Here is an 18,888-nt window from a genome sequence, read left to right on the forward strand (position 1 = left end):
TTTTCTTTACAGGTATGGCATGTCTTACTGTTATACTGTAATGTTACTTTGTTTTATTGTTAACCATCATTTGCTTAGCAGGTACGTCATTCAGCTGCAGCACTGATTTATTTATCTTGACAGCAACAGCATTCTCTCCCACGATATGTAAAGCCATGACTTCAGTGATGTCAGAGGTGATTTCACCACCACAGTTAAAAACAAAATGGTGCATGCATATCCATCATTAGAAGTGGGTGGATGAAAAGGGAGGTATTCTAATGATGGGCATACCCACCGATCAATCTCTTTTTCATTCAGCCCACAGGCTGCATGAAAAAAAAAAAAGACTACAATATATGCCCAACAAGGACCAGCAACGTACTGGTATATTGCTGGACTTTGAGTGGTTATACTAGAATAATGCCTGTGGGTTTAGGTATCATCTTGGTATCATTCTTTTCAGCCAGCTTTCGGCTTTCATGTAAAAGCAATCCTAGCAGATAATTGGCCTCTAAACTGCTTTTACGAGGGGAATGTCCCCTCCCCTCCCACCATCTTTGATGGTGTTCTCTGGCTCTCCTGTCCCAACAGGGAACCTGCAGCCAGTGGTTCCACTAGCTGACCCTAGACCTGATCAGAGACCAAAACGGCTCCAATCAACTCTATGGCCTAAGAAACCGGAAGCTACGAGCATGATTTTGCTGAATGTGAACAGCGCCATTTGGAAAGCATTTTATCACACTGATCGTGGTGTGGTCAGGGGAGAGATATAGGGAAAGTAACAGTTTAAAAAAAAGACCTGTATATATTATACACCTGTGCATATGCACATGTATATAAAAGTGTTGCGCTCCTGACCACAGAAATTGCTATAACCTAATCAATAAACAAAGTAATAATGAAAGTGCTCATGTTCCTATCCCAAAAATACTGTGATGTCAATTCAAATATACAGAATAAGCATGAATGGAAATCCAATGAATTATAAATGCAATAAATAAAAATGCAATGAATAAAAATTAAACAATAAAAAATAAAATGAAAAGTGCTCGTGCATCCGTGAGTCTCAAATAATATAAAGTGGTATAAATAAATATATTGCAATAAAGTCCATAAAATATATTCAATTCAACAAAAGTCCATATTAATATATAAAGTGACAAGTGACTTCATACATTGTCGCAGATCGCTGTAAACGGCCAATCACTGCGGCTGTTTACAGCGCAATCAGCGTGCCCAATGAGAGATGATCTCATATGTAAACATATGAGATCATCTCTCATCGCCGGCTTTCCCTCCTCACATAGACAGCGTGTGAGGAGGGAGAAATTAGCGGCTGCAGCGGCCATAAGTAGTTAAAAAAATAAATAAAAGGACCCACAATGTCACTGAAATCTGTCCCCAATGTGACATCTGTCCCCAGTGTTCCATTTGCCCCAGTGCCACCTGTCAGTGCCATTTGTCATCAGTGCCACATATTAGTGCCACCTGTTATCAGTGCCGTCTGTCATCAGTGTCACGTGTCAGTGAAACCTATTAGTGCCACGTGTCATCAGTGCCACATATTAGTACCATCTGTCATCAGAGTCATGTGTAACTATGTCATCAGTGCCACGTATTAGTGGCATCTGTCAACAGTGCCACCTGTCAGTGCCACGTGCCATCTGTTATCAGTGTCACGTGTCATCAATGCCACGTATCGGTGCTATCTGTCATCAGTGTCACGTGTCAGTGCCACCTATTAGTGCCACCTGTCATCAGTGCCACATATTAGTGCCACCTGTCATCAGTGCCACGTATTAGTGCCACGTGTCATCAGTTCCACATATAAGTGCCATCTGTCATCAGTGCCATATATTAGTGCCATCTGTCATCAGTGTCACGTGTAACTATGTGTCATCAGTGCCACGTATTAGTGCCATCTGTTATCAGTGCCATGTCGGTGTCACTGTCCTGGTGCTCCAGGGCCTTCAAATGTGTAATAGTTAGTCAACAAGTTAGATGTGTAAATTATGCTCCTAGAACACCTGATGGCGCTCCCTGCATGTTGGGCCTCTCTGAGTGGCTAGGCTGTGGAAAAGTCCCACACGTGGCATCGTAATACTCAGGAGGAGTAGCAGAATTTATTTTGGGGCGTCATCTGTGGTGTACACATGCCAAGTGAGAGAATTAACCTATTACAATGACAATCTTGTGAAAAAAATTTTAATTTTGCAAAGAATTGTGGGAAAAATTACAACACCAAAAAGCTCACCATGCCTCTTAGTAAATACCTTGGAATGTCTACTTTAAAAAAAGGGGTAATTTGGGGGGTATTTGTACTTTGCTGGCTTGTTTGGGTCACAAGAAATGAGCCACCAGTACATCAGGTGTGATCAATTTTGTATGATTTGCACCAACTTGTAGACTCTCTAACTTTCACAAAGACCAAATAATATCCACTAATTTGGGTTATTTTTACCAAAGATATGTAGCAGTATAAATTGTGGCCAAAATTCATGAAAAAAAAAATAATAATTTGCAAAATTTTATCACAGAAACAAAGAAAAATGTGTTTGTTTTTTTTCAAAATTTTCTGTCTTATTTCATTTATAGCGCAAGAAATAAAAAAAACTAGAGGTGATCAAATACCACCAATAGAAAGCTCTGTTTGTGGGAAAAAAAAGGACAAAAATTCATTTGGGTACAGTGTTACATGACTGAGTAATTGTCATTTAAAGTGTGAGAGCACTGAAAGCTGAAAATTGGTCTGGTCACGAGGGGGGTTTAAGTGCCCAGTTGTCAAGTGGTTAAGGGCTTAGATTATAAACCTGGAATTTTTATCAGCTGATGGTCTGGATCTTTTCTGGTATATCCCTTTTTATTGTACTGGCTGCTGTATGTGGACACTTCACACTGATAACCTCCTGCTCACAGTGGCTGCACACCTGTCTCCTGGTTGTTTCCATCAAGCCTCCTCATATATCCCATGTGAATGTCAATAAAGGCATACCATAGTGTGATACCGTTTATAAAACTTTTAATCTTTTTAAAACATGATGTACATTCAACTCACATTTATGTAGATAAAAACGCTCATATAGTGCTTGTAGTACTGTGGTAGTGAGGGGGGATAGGATCACCTGTATCCCGGATCTGCAGCCACCGGTACACAGCGTGCGGGCTCTCCTATGCCTCCTCTCCAAGCTACCTTCTACTTTCTCTACGTCAGTCAGTCAGGCTCCTACCAATTTCGTCTCAAACCTAGTGACTTCATTTTTGGGCTAGGAGCACAAGCACTTTCATTATTACTGTGTTTATTGATTAGATTATAGCAATTTCTGTGGTCAGGAGCGCAAAACTTGTATGTACATGTGCATATGCACAGGTGTATAATATATACAGGTCTTAGTTTTTACATTGTGGGAAGTGTCAGCAGCTGTTACACATTCATAGCTTTTAGTTTTAGTTTAAGCCGTGCACAAGGTTCCACCCATTTTTTCAGTTTAAATATAAGAGAAAAAGCCAAAAAGGGGGGGGGGGGGAAAAGCACCCCTGGCCCCCCCTGGTCTTGTATAAAGGCGAACACAAGCGTCGGTATGGTGTCAAATGTAAACAGCAATTGTACCATACATGTGAGGTATCACTGTGAGGGTCAGATTGAGGGCAGTAATTTCAGCAGTAGATCTCCTCCGTAAATCTAATGTGGTAACCTGTAAAGGCTTTTAAAAATGCATGTAGTTTGTTGCCACTGCACGTTTGTGCACAATTTTAAAGCATGTCGTATTTGGTATCCATGTACTCCGCCTAAGATCATCTTTTTTTATTTCTTTAAACATTTGGGCAATATCGTGTGTTTTAGTGCATTAAAATAAAAAAAAGTGTGTTTTTTCCCAAACAAATGTGTTTGAAAAATCACTGCACAAATACTGTGCGGAAAAAAAAATGAAACACTCACCATTTTAATTTGTAGGACCTTTGCTTTAAACAATATATATATATATATATAATGTTTGGGGATTTAAAGTAATTTTCTTGCAAACATTTTTTTTTTTTTTCTTGTAAACAAAAAGTGTCAGAGGGGCTTTGTCCTCAAGTGGTTAGAAGAGTGGGTGATGTGTGACATAAGCTTCTAAATGTTGTGCATAAAATGCCAGGACAGTTTCGAACCCCTCCCCCTCAAATGACCCAATTTTGAAAAGTAGACACCCCAGGCTATATGCTGAGAGGCATGTCGAGTCCATGAAATTTTTTATAATGTGACACAAGTTGCGGGGAAAAAAACTTTTTTTTATTTTATTTTTTTGCACAAAGTTGTCACTAGATGGATATATTGCCGAAACATGCCATGGGCATATGTGAAATTACACCACAAAATACATTCTGTTGCTTTTCCTGAGTACGGGGATACTACATGTGTAAGACTTTTTGGGAGCCTAGCCACGTACGGGACCACAAAAACCAAGCACCGCCTTCAGGCTAAAGGTATAATTTTGGATTTCACTCCTCACTGCCTATCTGCCCCTATCACAGTTTCACAGGTGGCACCCCCCCCCCCCCCGTAAAGACCCCAAGCTATTTGCTGAGAGGTATTGTGAATATTTAGCAGACCCCACTTTTTGTCACAAAGTTTTGAAAATAGAAAAAAGAAAAAAAATATTTTCTTTCTTCATTTTCAAAAACAAATGAGAGCAGCAAAATACTCACCATGCCTCTCAGCAAATAGCTTTGGCTTCTACTTTCCAAAATGGGGTAATTTGGGGGAGGTTGTGCTATCTTGGCATTTTATGGCCTTCAAAACTGTGATAGGTAGCGAGGCGTGAAATCAAAAATTTACTCCCTTAGATATTCTGAAGGTGGCGATTGGTTTTCGGGGCTCCGTACGCAGCTAGGCTCCCAAAAAGTCCCACATATGTGGTATCCCCGTACTCAGGAGAAGCAGCAGAAAGTATTTTCGGGTGCAATTCCACATATACCCATGGCATGTTTGAGCAATATATAATTTAGTGACAACTTTGTGCAAAAAAAAAAAAAAAAGTTTGTCATTTTGTGGCAAAATATAAAATATTCCGTGGACTCAACATGCCTCTCAGCAAATAGCTTGGGGTGCCTACTTTCCAAAATGGGGGCATTTTATGGCCTTCAAAACCGTGATGCTGCATACACATGAGCGGAATGTCCGATAGAAAAAGTCAGACGGAAGCTTTTCATCGTATAGATCGTGTGTATGCCTCATCTGACTTTTTTTTTAATGAAAATTCAGACGGACCTAGAAATAGAACATGTTTTAAATATTTCCAACGGAACCAATTCCTATCGGGAAAATCGCTTGACTGTATGCTGTTCCGATGGACCAAAAACTACGCATGCTCTGAAGCCAAGTATGAAATGGAAGCGCTCGGTGTGGTAAAACTAGCATTCGTATTGGAGCTAGCACATTCCTCGCGCTGTTAATTCTGTAATCTTTCTTTTCTTCTTTAGAATGCTGGAAGAATGTGGTTATTTTGCTGCTTATATACACACAGTTCTCAACTGATTTTGTCATTATTTAGCCTCATATCATAACTAATATTCTTTTTAATAATAATGTTTACATTTGGTATACTCCTCTCTTATAATTTTTGATTTCATCAAGATTTGTTTTACAATTACTTTTATTTATGTTCTAGTGATCTCCACATAATTAGACTTTTTGGAGTGTCAAGTTACCACAATAACATTATTGTCTTATATTTTTTTTTAACCTCAAGAAGGTTGGTGTCCCTTGTTAATTTTACATTGTCTTTTTGAAATGTACCTGCCTACTCACAAACTGTCATTTTTGAATAAAAACACATAGGAAAGTATTTTTTGAAAATAAAATATCAATTTATTCTGGATAACAAAATAAAGAAGAAGTCAACGCTGGACAAACTTTTAGAATTCACAAAGCCTTTTGGCCCCCAGGGCACACGTCAACAAGTCTGTGAGAAAAAAAATGTTCGCTTGAGGAGCCCATATAATAGGGAGCACAATCTGGTCCAGGAATCCCAGAGATCAGAACCAGCAGCAGATGACATATCTGTTCCCAGTTTGTGGTACTACAACAGCCTGTGCCTTCTGTCAGACCAGACTGAACCCAGGCCATCACTTTCTTTTCTTCCCTTTCTTTGGAGGCTGTGGCTCTGGTGGTGGACTTGTGGGAGGAGGAGACGGATGGGCAAGCTCACATATGTGGCTGTTCTCAGTCAGCTGGCCCTTCAACCCCTTCTGAATGGCATAAAAAAAAAAAATTCTCACGGAGGAGGCGTTGGCCCTTCTCCAATTCCAGCAACCTGGTGGCTAGATAGCAGCCATAGACCTCTTCAGCATGGGGGGGGGCTCCTGAGGAAATGGCTGACTTCCCTAATGAGGCCCAGTTCTACCTCCTCCGTCATTGTCCCCTTCCTGCGCCTTTTGGTGGTAAGGCAGAGGGGATGCACCTGGGATTGGGTGAGGCTCCCACTGGGCCCAGCCACCTCCGGGCTTCCACTTGGCACGGCCTCCTCCTGGTTGACACTTAGCACGGCCTCCTCCTGGCTAACGCTTGCCATGGCCTCCTCCTGCCTGACACTTTTCAGACCCTCCTCCTAGCTGAGCTCATCCTGTGTATAAAAAAGGGACAGTTTTTGCTTCATCAATCCCACACAATTTTCAGCTCATGACTTGCAAATTGAATGTTAATAAATATAAAAGACTATCATTCTGACCCCAGCATTTGTTGAAGTACCACAGCCTGGGGACATAAACATTCTCTGCCGATGCTCCTAATCAGAGTGATTTCTGGATCTTATTATGCTCCTTCTTGTATATGTTCCTCAAGATCCCAATTTTATTTTCCAAAAACTTCATGTTTGCTTCATTCAAATTCCAGACGTTTTTCCAATGATGACCTCCTAGTTTGTTTATTATAATATAAGCTGTGTTTCACTTCCCACAAATTCCTCATCTCCCTACATGTGTCTATGAAACTGCCCATGAATTCTGGGTCCTTAAACTGATCCATCTTTCCTGTAAGACTATACACAAGACAAAAACACTAATGTCAGCCTAAACTCTCATTATCTTATCCCAATATAGGCCTCAATCTTGAAGCAGTTTAAGCCACTGTGATGGGCCAAGTTAAAATTTTACCTTGTTTAGCATGCTCGCCTCTTCCATTTGTTCGTCCTCCACACAGAGATCGTACAAACGACACATGAATGTTAGCTTCATATACACTGTGCATGTATAAAGCGTCGCATGCCCCTGACATTCTTTTTCACAATTATTCCCCGCCCCTTCTCTCTTCGGCCTGCAGTAGGAGTAACATGGCGGAGACACACGTGGTTGCAAATTCTTCCACTAGCGAGGAGGAAAGCCAGGAGCCCCAAACGTCCGGATCCAGGAGATTTAAGGCCACCAACATGGCCTTTGAAGAAATGGTGGAGATGGTGGACATCTTGCGGAGGAAGGATTATGATGGGAAACATCCCAATTTGCGCAAGGACCAAATCATGACAACAGTTGTGAACACTCTGGAGCAGAATTTTGGGGTACAACGCTCCAAAGACCAATTAAGGAAATGCTGGTCCGACCTTAACCTGAGGGAGCCGGATCGGTATTGAAGAATAAAGACGGTGCTTCAAAAAAAGTAAGTACTTTCCGTGTGTTCCAAATATGATTATTAACTTGCATGCTGCTCCATGTGCTTTTCTTCACTGTTGTACATTTTTAAATGGCTACTTTCATGTTTGTGGGCACAATAATCGTTCGTAGGAAATATTGTTCATAGGAAACATTGTTCATTTGCAAATAAATACGATGTATTTAGCTGATACAGGGTTTTAGCTACATTTTGGTTATGCTAATTTGTCTTATTAAAAGAAGTTTATGACATTGTTGTCTAGATGTCTTTGAAACTTGAATGAATTCCAAACTTGATTCAGTGGAATGTAAGTAGAGGACACTCAGCAGCTGTTTACCCATCTGAACTAGTGTGGGACACCAGAGCACATTTTTTAGGGTAACCCACACAGGTGCTCCAGTGGATACTTGGGGTGTCTCCATCTGTGAAACGTGGCCAAAAAAGGTAAGTATTCCAGCTTGGTTAAAAGGGGATTAATCAGGTCTTCAACTTGGATCTTTGCCCAAACAGACAATTGTACACCACTTCCAAGCAATGTTTCATATTCGTATTTCTGGACTCAAATATCTGTGTGCCAAGTATACCTTTTGTTTCATTCTCATAGGGGAGAAAAGATAAGGACACCACTCAGGACACAAGGGACCCCCACATCACCAACAAGGTTGGCAAATCAGCCCAAGCCCACCCTAGGATCTGGAGGAAATGAAGAATACGATAGATGTGTTGGGGAGAATCACATACATTTTTTAAGTTTTTTTTTTTTTTTTTTTTTCTACTCGCAAAAATTTTTGGGGATTGTACATTTTAAAAGCCAAATTTTGAAGATGCACACAGTGTGTCAACATGTGCTATGTGAGATCAGGGGATCTCAATGTACGCGTTTTGTGGGTGCAATGCCTTCCTCGTAACTCTAGTAGGTGAGAGGAAGGGGTTGCACCCCCAAAACACATCCATTGATCCCTCATGATGGGAGATAGCACATATTGACATTACCCATTTGGACTCCCAATTTGTGTGCATCTTCAAAATTTGGCAGATTTGTGACATCACCCCATCTGATTTACGACAATATCAAGACATTTTTGACACTATAATGTCTGATATTGTCTTAAGTTTTTATATATTGAACTTTGTACGTTCCAAAGTTGTGTATGTTATGTTTTAAAACATGCCTGTTTGTAAAGAAAAAAAATTTTGAAAAAAGATTTTCTTTAAATTTTCTAAACGCACATGTGAATGTGCACAGAGTAAAATTTTTGAAAAACAACGTGTGGCTTCTTCTTTTAATGCCAGTTTTGTAAGTAATTTTGTGTTTACAGTGACAGTGGGGCTTCTTTACTAAAGGAAAATCCACTTTGCACTACAAGTGCACTAGGAGAACCTAGGAGACGGCCAAAAAAAAAAAGCAAGCAATAAAGAAATTTCTAGATTTTATCAGATTTTTTTTTTTTATTAATAACAATTACACATTGTCTGGCATTGTAATGGCCCCCCTACCTGTAAAATAGTTGACATATTTCTCCTGAACTTCACGAGCGCTTTGGGGTGCCAAGCCAGTATCCAGGCCTGTCAGGGAATTGTCTGTAATAAGTCCGGCCTCAGGCCCAACTGAAGCTATATAATTCAGTGATTTTTTTCTTAAATAATTGTGTTTAAGTATGAAGCAGCATAGTATGATACGGTTGATTTTGTAGTCTGCCATATTGATTGCTGTCAGAAACAGGAGGAACCAGCTGGCCATTATCCCAAAGGTATTCTCAATGCCTCTCCTGGCTCTGGCCAGCCGGTAGTTAAAATCCCTCATCTCCGGGGTAAGGGTCTTTTGGGGGAATAGCTTCACCAGGTGCTCGCCCAGACTGAAGGCTTCATCTGCAATAAAGAAGGGGGGAGTCCTTCCATGTTATCTGCATCAGATGGCAATGCCAGCTGATTTACCAGACGCTGATAAGACTCTGTCTGAGCAAAGACTCCTCCATCTAACATCCGGCCATTCTTCCCCACCTCCATATAGAGGAATGCATAGTGTGCCGACACCACCGCCAGTAACACTACACTATTAAACCCCTTATAGTTATAATAGTAAGACCTTGAATGGTTTGGTGGACATGCTTCCCCTCCACAGTTAGGAAAGTCCCAATGGTCAACAAAATGGGAGGCCACAGTCTGCCATACCTGTGGCATTGGAGTCAAACAAGGAAAAAAAGTACTTTACACATAACATTGCAAGCAGATTACACAAAAAGATTCTTGCACAACATCAGTATAACATTGATTTTAAGGAGTATTTAAAAATACAAAAATATAAGGCCCACTTATCCGATTCCTCACCCCCTCTGATGGCCCATTGATAAAATTGTATGGGGGGAGGTTTTGAGGTGATTTTGGGAGCCAAAAAAAAGCCTCCAGCGCTCTGCCTGAATTTAAGAACACACATAACATTTGGACACATTTTAGGGTGTGTTTCGGGGAAAGCAGTACAATGGAGCTGACAAGCGGTTGCTTGCCGTCCGCCTCCCGCCGATATATGTCACATGGGTTGGTCACATGGGTTGATGTCACATGGGGACTATGACATCGTAAGGGGGCGGGGTCACCATGTGACACCAACCCATGTGACATATACCATGTGACACCGCCCCATTGTCACTATATAAGTGGCCGCGCAGCGCAGCTCTGGCATTCCGGCCGGAGAGATTGTCGAGGCAACATCTCCTGGAGAAGAAGAAGAACGGAAGGCGGCGGCGACAGAAGACCGGGCCACCGCCTGTAAAAGAGCTAGAAGAAGGCGCGGTGGCCCGGCAGAAGAACCGAAGAGGGGGACAAGACCCCCGAAGTCGGGAGAAGAGGCCGGCGGCGGGGAGGAAGAAAGCCGGACTCCTCCGCTAGCAAAAGAGCTACAAGAAGATAGCGGAGGAGTCCGGCGAGAAGACCCCCGAAGACGGAAGACCCCCGGAGCTGTGCAATAAAATATTTTAACCCTGTGTTGTGTTTTTTTTGTACTTTTTTTCACAGGTGAATGGGTAGGGGTACATTGTACCCCATACTCATTCACATAGGGTGGGGGGCCGGTATCCGGGGGCCCCCTTATTAAAGGGGGCTCCCGGATTCCGATAAGCCCCCCGCCCGCAGACCCCGACAACCAACGGCCAGGGTTGTCGGGAAGAGGCCCTTGTCCTCATCAACATGGGGACAAGGTGCTTTGGGGTGGGGGGGCCGCGCGGCCCCCCCTTCCCCAAGGCACCCCCCATGTTGAGGGCACGCTGCCTGGTACGGCTCAGGAGGGGGGGGGCGCTCGCTCGCCCCCCTTTCCTGGCCGGCCGGGTAGCGTGCTCGGACAAGGGTCTGTTGTGGACTTGGGGGGCACCCCCACGCCGATTTTTTTCGGCGTTGGGGTTCCCCTTTAAGTCCATACCAGGCGGCGGGGCCCGCGACGTCTCCGTCGCGGGCCCCGCCTACCTGGATACCCGCTCGAAATGAGCAGACTTTTCTCCGGGCGGGAAAAGTCCGCTCATTTCGAAAGTACAGCGGATTGGCACACACACAGGCGGACTGTCCGCTCAAACCAAGTTTGGACGGACAATCTTACGGAAATTCCGTAAGACTTTGTTCGTCAGACAGTCCGCTGAAAAAGTCAGCTGAAGCCCACACACGAGCAGACTGCCCGCTGAAATGTGTTTCGGCGGACTAAGTTGGGCAGACAGTCCGCCCGTGTGTACGCGGCCTAAGTGTTATTATTTAATATCACCTTCTATGTACTTCATGTTTTCTAATGTATGTTATATTTTTTGTATTCCATCCTTACTATTTTTGTAATATCCTGAGAATGTCCTCTTTGTCCTCATGAATGCTGTAAGCTTTTTTGTGGCCTACATGCATATTTTCCTTTACTAACCTCCCCAGCATGCTACCCTGGGCCCATGTACACCTAGCCTAGTAACTGAACACTGTTTTTTTGTTGTACTCAAATTCATGCAGAGTGCCTTTTTAAGGGTGCACCAACTTTTTTGTAAACATTTTTTAGAATGTGCCACCAGAGGGGGTGAGGAAGCAGTTATAACTTACTATTTTTATTGGAAATACTCATTTGAATTTTATCATTTTATGTTGCCCAAGAATGTTTCAATTGTATGTGCTCAAATATTTTTTTCTTTGGTTGACTCCCCAGTTTCCTTCAAACACCCAGCAATGGCAGGATGTGGCAGCCCATTTTGCCAATTTGTGGAATTTCCCCAACTGTGGGGGTGCCATTGATGGGACGCATGTGAGGATTGTCCCACCGCCTAACTCAGGTTCTATTTTATTAAAATTATAAAGGCTTTTGCAGCATAGTTCTGTCTGCTGTTGTGTCTGCAAACTATGAGTTCGTGTACGTGGGTATAAATGGCCTCCACTCAGATGGAGGTGTCATGATGCATACCGAATTCTACCATCGACTACAGAATGGCACCTTATGGTTTGCCACAGGCTCAGGACAATGTTGAGGGTCTCAATTTTGTGTTTGTAGCAGATGAGGCCTTTGCTCTGGGGAAACGTCTTCTAAAGCCCTTTCCTATGAGGAACCTCACCTCAGAGCAACACATTTTCAATTATCGGTTCTCTCGTGCCAGAAGGGTTATGGAAATGCCTTTGGTATCCTATCAAGTCGATTTAGGCTGTTTTTAACTGCCATAAACTCAAACATGTTGTATTGTGTTGTGCTGCTGCATTCTACATAATGTTTGGAATGCTAGCAGCTACACTGCCTCAGGGCAAACAGATGAGCCTTCTTTTTTCACGACCAGCTGAAGAGGCTGTGATGCCAGCTCACGAAAGTGTGCGTGCTGGATTGGCCTCCCAGAATGCCTGTCTTGTCCGGGAATAGTATATGGACTACTTTGTGGGTAGAGAGGCAGTGCCTTGGCAGCAAAATGTACTTGATAATGAGTAAACATTTGCATTCTTCATAAAATACTATTTACTTTGAACTACTGTTGTCTGTGTTTACTAGGTTTGCAAATGGTCTTAATCTTTATATCTTTCTCCACTAGTGCAAACCAACCTGATGTGCAACATGAGGTGACAAGCTCGCCTTGAACTAACTATAACGTGTTGTTGCTCGGCTACACACATTTTAGAGTACACTGTCAATGTAACTACACCAACTTAACAAATATACTGGTATTGAGCATTGAAATAAGAAGCCACACATTGTTTAGCAAAAATAGTTTTACTACAAGCACATTCACATCAACATCATTATTTATGTATAACATGTATATATGGCCTTCTTTATCATTTTGTAGTGGCTAAACAGGCATGTTTGAAAGCAGAGCATCCACATCACCAACTATGGAACTTACAAATGTATACATTTTGTATAAATTTTTACTTTGAAGGCCATATGAGACATAATAATATTAATTAATAATCATAGTCATTATTCTGAAGTTGTGAATATCTTGCCTTCCTCAGGTGTGATGAGATCACCCCTTTCAAAGCCAAATTTTGAAGACGCATAACTGTTAAATGTCCCTTATGATACCCTGCCTAAAATGAGTGTAGGTACAAACAGGTTATTTGCCCAAGCCACAAAGCACAGTGTGTCAACATGTGCTATCTCCCATCACAGGATATCAATGTTTGCTTTTTTGGGGTGCAACCCCTTCCTCAAAACTAAAGGTTAGAGGAAGGCTTTGATACCCAGAAACACATCCATTGATACCATATGATGGGAGATAACCCGCATTGAGACAGCATGTGCTATTTACAGAATGAAAATCCATATTGCACTACAATTGCACTTGCTGCACTTTTAGTGCAAAGTTGATTGTCCTTTAGTATATAACGCCCACTGTGTGTTTGGTGGCTTTTGCTATCTCCATAGAGGGTAACTTTCATAATTTAGAGATGTGATCATGAGGGAAATTTGTGCGCTTCTAAAAATGTTGGCTTTTCTTACACAAAAAAAATGCATCAAGTCAAAACAAACCATTATACTTAGGGCAGTGTTTTTCAACTCTCCTGCAGATGCATTACCAGGTCCTGTTTTCTCTATTTGTAACTTTTGCGACAGGTGATGTGGTCATATTTGTGGCAAATAATTGTCTTTTTATACTGCCAAAAATAAAAACAGGACATGGCCGTGCACCTAGAGAAGGGGAGTGGAGAAACACTGACCTCACACATTCAAAAAGCACAGGTTCAAATTTTTTTTGATTGACGTGATTTCAGAGTTCAAATCGCATGACAAGTCACAGTCTATTGTAGGCATTGGGAGTGTTCCTTGCTACTTTTAAATTGCGGTAGTTCTAAAAGGAAGTAGCGCAATTTCAAAGTAGCATCAATCTGAGCCTGTGCTTCAAAGTATTACAAAAAATGTCCAAAAACAACACAAAAATAGGCAACAATTTGAAGAAAACTTAGAGGAAGTAAACCCTGATGGGTATACTTCCTCTTTTTTTCCCTGCAAAGGTAAAGCATAATGGACTACTATGCATCGCATAGTAGCTCATTATGTGTCACTTACCTGACACAGGAGCCAGCGAAGTCGCCGCTGATCCCTGTAGTCCACCGCATCCATCTTGCTGGTGGCGTCTCGCAGCTCCGACCAATGACAGCGGCGAAGCCGCGATGACGTCACTCCCGCGCATGCGCACGGGAGTCGCGTCTCGCAGCTCCGACGCTGCCATTCGGCGAAGCCGCGATGACGTCACTCCCGCGCATGCGCACGGGAGTCGACAAATTAGGCAAATCCATTCTTGGATTTGCCGCATTTAGTGCGCCTGCGCGCCGCTGTCTACGGCGCATGCGCCGTAGACAGCGGTGCCCATTTTCGGGCAAATATCTCCTAAACCATATAGGTTTAGGAGATATTGCTTGGACCTACAGGTAAGCCTTAATCTAGGCTTACCTGTAGGTCAAAGTGGTTTGAAGGGGTTTACTTCCTCTTTAAGGTCAGAGTATTTAAAACTTTTGCTAACAGGTCGACATAATCCTTTAATGTTTCTGTAAAGCAGTGGCAGCCTCCTTTATTTTTCTCAAGCTCAATCATTGCCTGCAGCATATCAGCGCTGATGAGACTAGTGGTGCATCTTGGTAGTTTGTGGTCTCAGAGAAACAGCAAACAATATTAAGTGGGAATGATGGGCAAGTGGCTGAGGCCCTACATAGTTAATTATGGTCATGTTATTATAGGCTGACGGAAATACCGTCCTATATTTTTGGATTTTGTCGAACTGGGCCTCGGCTGCCCCAATTTCTAAATATCCACATCGGCCATAGAAAAACACATATCCGGTCGACCTCTACTTATTAATTATAGGCAAAATGTGAAAAAAAACTTACCTAGCTAGTCTATTATTGCTTGCAACCTGCTTGACATTCAGACACCTACACTACTAGGAATGTGTAAAAGTGGGGTCAGGGGGGGCGTGTCCGGAAGCCGAGCTGGAAGGACGCACTGAGTGAGAGCTCTCCTCCAGCCCAACGCTACAGAGGCCTAAATCGGGGGTCCCACCTTCTAAAATCATGGGGAGATCACGGGCTACGCACTCATCAGCCTGGGGCGCATCCCAGCCTCCGCCGGGCTCTGCCTCGGCTTTCAAAACCTACTTTCAGCCGCCCGAGGCCTTGCCGGGCGGCGGAGGCAGGAATGGCGCGGATCCTCACCACCGGGTCCCCACAGCGTCTCACCCTCCACTTCATAATCCCCAGGCGGACCGTGCTCGGCAGCCCCCGCGTCCTTGGGCTGGAAGCTGGATGCCTTGCACCGCCCTCTGAGCCCTCTCTTGGACTGCCTGGAAGCCCTCGGCCGAGCCTGCTCAGGACCTGCACCACGGACTAGGCCGCAGTGACAAGATGGCGCTGACCGGCCCCACAGCTCAACCGCAGGTACGCCAGTCCTCCCCTCTGCCTGAAGCCACGCAGCCCCTGCTTCTACCGCACCCCCCCACGGGACTTTCCACAGGGCAGGCAGCTAACTGGGGTGGATGACCAGAGCTACCCATCTCCCACCCCCTCTCCTACATCCTGGGGGGAGCAGGCCGCAAATCCACCGCCTCCCATGCCACATGCCCAATGCTCAGAGGCCTTCCCTCGCCTCCTCCGAACTGCTCCTGACCCAAGTACGGCCACCAGTGCCTGCCTCTCCCCTACGTCCTCAGACCCCATGGAGGACTCTCAGGTCCTGCACACAGTAGGTATGATGGGGCACCCGCCGCGGCTGCAGAGGGGGATCGGGCAGCCTGGCCATTGCCTGCCTCCCCTAAAGCACAGAGGCTCCCCCACTCTCGGGACTCCAGTGCATCCAAAGACCGCACAGCCGCTCTCCCCATGCTACCTCCTGGACAGACCCCTGGAAACCACTGCCATCGTGGCCCCCCTCTCCCACCCCGGGACCTCCACGGGGGGAGCCACCCCTCCATTCTCTACCTTCTCAACCTCTCCTCCGACAGCAAGAGACCATTCACCCCTACTGGCAAGCGTACTTGCAAACCATACCGACAAAGGATGACTTTAAACAGCTTGTAGCGGAGGTGCAAGCTACTTGCCACGCTGAAATCCAGACCCTGCACACTGGCCTTAAACACCTAGCTGACCGCGTGGAGATGGCAGAGGAGGACATCCAGGAGACTAAGTTGGCGGTCCACCGCGCCCAGGTGGAGACCTCTAACCACCGCCTCTTGCTACGGGATATGCAACACCAAGTGGAAGATCTTGGTAATAGAGGCCACAGAAACAACATCTGCGTCCGCGGCCTGCCTGAGACGGAGGGCGCTGAGGACCTCCAGACCTCGCTGCAAACATTATTCAACAAAATGTTAGGGGAAGAACCGGACAAACACATAGAAATGGACAGGGCCCATCGGGCCCTGAGACCTAAAGGTCCGGCCTCAAAACCGAGGGACGTTATCTGCAGAATCCACTCCTTCCCACTTAAGGAGGACATCATGCGCATATCCCGCTCCATCCGCAACCTGGCCTTTGACAACTCTCTGGTCCAGCTCTATCCGGACCTATCCTGGATCACGCTTCAAAAACACAGGCTGTTGCAGCCTCTTCTCCGGGCCCTTTGTACTCTGTTATTGTTTCTATTCTTTTCCTTCTCTCTAGGTTTTCCTTTTTCCTCGCTCCTCCAGCGACGCCCTGCCAGTGGTCCTCCCGGTCGCCAGCCCTCCTCCGGTGGTCGCTGCTCCTCCCGAGGCACGTAGGCCTCCAACAAACTAAGCTAAGTATGCCTTTTACACCACCCCTACTTGATCATGGCTAAGATCCTGTCCCTTAATGTACACGGCCTGAACTCCAACAAAAAGAGGCATCTAGCGCTCAGGGAGTTCCGACAGACGGGGGCAGATATAGTGATGGTCCAGGAAACACACTTTAACCAGGGAGATTCCTTCACATTTGCCTCCAGACATTTCCCTCAGATCTATCAGGCTTTTAACCCACGTAAGAGAGTGGGAGTGGCTATTCTCTTCCGGAAGGGGGCCCCCTTTACTTGCACCTAATGTTCATCAACATCAATTCCTGTCTAGGGTGATCTCTCGCCTGTTTAGGACGCCCTCTGGGCTTCTGGTGATAGGGGGGGACTTCAACCTTACTCAATCCGTATTCTATGATCGCCTCTAAGCTTTTCCGCCAGATCACCAGAAGACAGGGCCTTTTTGATGCCTGGCGAGCTCTGCACCCACAGGACCGCCAGTACACCTTTTACTCTGCCCCTCACAGCACGCACTCGCGTATTGATAATTTTTTTGTCAACGCTACACTGAGGGCTGTCCAATCTACACATATACTGCCCATCTCTTGGTCCGATCACGCCCCCATAACTCTAACGCTAGAATTAGACCTCCCCTTCATAAGCCCTGTACTTGGAGGCTGAATAATTATCTCCTGCAGCATGCTCCGGCAAAGGCAGAGCTGGAGACTTCACTCCGGCACTACTTTGCTGAGAACGATACCCCAGACGTCTCGCACGCTACCCTGTGGGCTGCCCACAAGGCAGTCATCCGAGGTCGCTGCATTGCCCTATCCTCAGCCCTGAAGCGGGATGCACAGGCCGCCGGGCTACTGGCCGAAAACTGCTTAAGACCCTTGAAGCCCATCTTCAGGGGTCCTCCTCTATCTCTACCCTCAAGCAAATTGTCCAGACTCGGCAGACACTCCGGGACCTAGCGTTGGGATCTGTAGAAAAGGCACTAATCCGCCTGCGACAACTCTACAACGACAAGGGAAAAAAAGTGCAGTCGCTGTTGGCCCGGAAATTGGCAGACCGCACACTGACCTCTGCACCGGCCCAAATTAAAAACGGGGGGGAGACCTTTTCACCCACCCCCAAGCGATAGTGGACGCGTTCGCAGACTTTTATACAGAACTGTACAATAGGCCAGACATTCCCCACAACCCCCCGACCTCGGGCCTGTCTAATTGTATAACCCAGTACTTAGAAAATTTAGTCCTACCCCGACTGCAGGACACGGACCTCCGGGAACTGAATGCCTCTATCAATGAGGAGGAACTCCTAGCGACTGTGAAGGCTCTCCCGACTCATAAGTCTTCGGGACCAGACGGGCTCCCCTACGAGTATTACAAGGCGTTTTTACCTCTCCTGAGCCCACATATGACCAAACTATTCAACTCCTTTCTCCAACAGTCCCCGGTCCCAACCGAAATGCTAGGCTCCTTCATTTCCCTCATCCCCAAACCGGACAAAGATCCGACCTCCTGCGCTAGTTACAGGCCTATAGCCCTACTGAACGCGGACCTAAAAATTTTCACAAAGCTTTTAGCAAATCGCTTAAATGCGATCCTCCCTTCCTTAATACATAAGGATCAAGTGGGCTTTGTCCCTCTGAGACAAGCAGGGGACAATACCAGGAAGATCATTGATCTCATTGATGTGGCGAATAGGGAACCTAGCATCTCTGGTCCTTAGTTTAGACGCGGAGAAGGCGTTTGACCGCCTAAGCTGGCCCTTCATGGAGGCTACGTTACACCGTATGGGCTTTCGGGGCCCATTTCTGCGTGTGGTGCAGCACCTCTACACTATTCCCTCCTCACGGGTTAAGACCCCCTTCGTCTCAACCTTCCCCATTGCTAATGGCACTCGCTAGGGCTGTCCGCTGTCTCCTCTCCTTTTTGCGCTGTGTGTAGAGCCTCTGGCGGCTGCCATTAGAGGCAACCCAGACATTCGGGGGATTCCGGTCAGGGGCAGGGAGTTCAAAATATCGTTCTTCGCAGATGACGTTATCCTTACCCTGACTCAGCCCAGGACCTCACTACCCAACCTCCACTCTGAGCTGGAC

General features: G+C 45.3%; 1 protein-coding gene across 2 annotated transcripts in view; it reads left to right on the plus strand.

Moving 5' to 3' along the window:
* Positions 1-18,888, plus strand: part of UBXN6 (UBX domain protein 6) — a 347,069-nt gene that overhangs the window by 223,706 nt on the left and 104,475 nt on the right. The window lies entirely within an intron of this gene.

The sequence above is a fragment of the Lithobates pipiens genome, unplaced genomic scaffold, assembly GCF_037356315.1.
Source record: "Lithobates pipiens isolate NorthernLeopardFrog02 unplaced genomic scaffold, aLitPip1_a1.2 Scaffold_13, whole genome shotgun sequence".
Taxonomy (NCBI): domain Eukaryota; kingdom Metazoa; phylum Chordata; class Amphibia; order Anura; family Ranidae; genus Lithobates; species Lithobates pipiens.